Source organism: Musca domestica, unplaced genomic scaffold (genome assembly GCF_030504385.1).
Source record: "Musca domestica strain aabys unplaced genomic scaffold, Musca_domestica.polishedcontigs.V.1.1 43, whole genome shotgun sequence".
NCBI lineage: Eukaryota > Metazoa > Arthropoda > Insecta > Diptera > Muscidae > Musca > Musca domestica.
In genome coordinates this window covers 851,332-853,901 of record NW_026712332.1, presented here as the reverse complement: position 1 = coordinate 853,901, position 2,570 = coordinate 851,332, and the positions used below count along the sequence as shown (strand labels likewise).

The window sequence follows — 2,570 nt, the reverse complement described above, 5'->3', positions numbered from 1 at the left end:
ATTATATCTTTTATTCATAGTTTTAAGTCTCCCTGAAAAAAAATTTAAAATTTCTTATTTTTTTCTATTTTGAGTTTTGAAATGTCATAATTTTTTTTCCATAAATGCTCTCATTTTAACAGTCGATTATGAATAGTCGATTAATCGATTTTCACCACAGTCATAGTCGACTACAACTCAGAACTTTGAGTACTAAAAGTCGATTATTCGAAAGTCGAGTATTCGACTAGACTATAATTAAATTTTTTAGAGGCAGATGCAGCAAAGCAAAAAGTCGGTGGTCGTCGTTTGTGATAAAACAACGCCAAACAAAGAGAAGTGCCAAATTAAGATCCATGAGCAATATAGACACACATTGTTGCAAAATATAAATAAAATTCTCTCGAAACCCATTGCCAAACCAACCAGTGAAAGTGAAAACCTTCTAAAATCAGTGCGCTTCTAGAAACAACAGCCAACAATTGCAATAAAAATCAAAGTGAATCACTTCGAACTATCACTTGACTATAGAATACATTAAAGAAGAACTAGAATTACTAATATGTTTGTGATCAGGTGTTTGGCGGCGCTAGCGGTGCTTATATGCACGGCCGCAGCAGCTAAAACAACGGATCTTGATTTAAGTAATCTTAGCAACATTAATATGAATGACTTGCAAAGCCAGCTACCAGGTGAATTACAAAAACCAATCTAACATTGGACGATGCTAAAACCTTGATCAAGGACAAGTGCATTAAGCAGGCTGGCGAGGAAAATGGTACCAAAGCCTTCAATGAAATCGAAACGGCAACGATGACCTTGGCCGAATGTGTGAACGGCATAATAAATTATACTGCCATTCAGGAAGAAATCACAATTGCTTCCCCCAATGGCGATTTGGATATGGTTTTCAACAAATATTGTTTAAAACGGCCCGAGGCCATGGTTGTGTTGAGGCCTTTAATTTCAAATTGACCCCCTGTTTGGATGATGAAGAACGCGAGAGCCAGGATGTTTTCATGCGCATCATCAAAAGTCTCTTGAATTTTGTGTGTCACAGGGTGGCGATCAAATCGCTCTTTCATTGCCGAAAAGGGACCCGAGTGCTTGGAAGCCAACAAGGAAGGCATACAGAATTGTATCAACAGTACTTTTTCCGGCTATTTACCCGCTGAAGGCATTGACAATGTAAAGACCCTGCCGAAGCTGGTTATGGGTGCCCAACAATGCGAAGATATCGAACAACTGGAAACATGTATTGTTCGAAAATTGGAAACCTGCAATGACACGACACCAGCCAACATTGCCGAATCTATGTTCCGTTTCATTAAGAACGAGACCATTTGTCGCACAGCCAAAGCCACAAGCAGACAGGCAACAGCGGCGCTCACAATGCTGGTACTTTAAGTCTACACGCAATTTTCCTACTATGTTCGTTACAGTAGTAACGTACTTGAAACGTAAGCAAATTGTCGTCTAAAATGTAGGTTTATTTGCCTTTTATGTTTTTTTTTTCTAGCTGACAAAGTGTTGTACTCATTTCATTTCATTCTTTCGTAATATCGGGTTAAATTCGGTTTAAAATGTAGTTACTGAAAATAAAAATAGAACGAACGAGCAATTATAAAGGTATAGGTATAAGCTAGCTAGAGGGGTAGTATACAGAAAGCTATGGTTCTAGATAATAATATAGATTAAGAGACAATTATGCATGACATCTACGATATTGATCCCACCCGACACGAGTGACAAGGCTAAATTTTGTAAATTCGCTAACTAAGGATAGGTATTCCGCTTGTGGCTGCAATATTCGTATAGAAATAGGAATTTCTCTTGAAACCTGACAAAAATCTATTACTTAAATACTAAATCTCTCTCGCCAGTAACATAACTTGGGCCCTTGTTAAAACGCATTATAATAAATAAGCAATGCAACAAAAGAATCTCCAATTCCTTATCGAATAACATTTTGGTGGACCATAAAAAATACAAATTAAAACCACATCACACATACAATTCCAAAATTTTGAATTTAATTAAAAAACAATTTAAATATAGACCTTGCACCTTGCCTATGAATTTGAATTTGTGTGTATTTTGACGAGCCATAGCGTATTGTTAGTGAGTGTTCCCCTCTTCCCCTTTTTGGTCGCATTAAAGTAATAATAATTATAGTACATAGATGAATAAGTATCAAAGTTTACTTAATTTAAACAAAACAAAAAAGCATGAGCTAAATTTATGATAAAAAAAAATCAAATATATTCAATTCTATTTTACAACAATAATGCTGTAAACAAATAAATAATTACTATTACGTGAACATAGTTACTATCTGCATAATAACTGAATAATTTCCATTAGTCTTCTTTGAGAATCTTATATTTAAGCTAACGACAAATCGAATTGTTTTTTTTTTTTGTATGGAAAAATATGAAATCTCATTATCTGAACTCAATTTATATATATAAATTAATTATTTTGAATTTTTTATAACAAATAAATAACAATTGGAAATGACTAATATAAGCTGATAACAGTAACTGAGAATGTGAACAGATTTTTTTTTTTTCATATTATTGTTTAAGAGT

The 2,570-nt window shown here is 34.1% G+C and overlaps 1 pseudogene; it reads left to right on the top strand.

Annotated features, from left to right (window-relative positions):
* The first annotated feature begins 378 nt into the window (after window positions 1-378).
* Window positions 379-1,386, top strand: LOC131804385 (27 kDa hemolymph protein-like; annotated as a pseudogene).
* The last annotated feature ends 1,184 nt before the right edge of the window (window positions 1,387-2,570 follow it).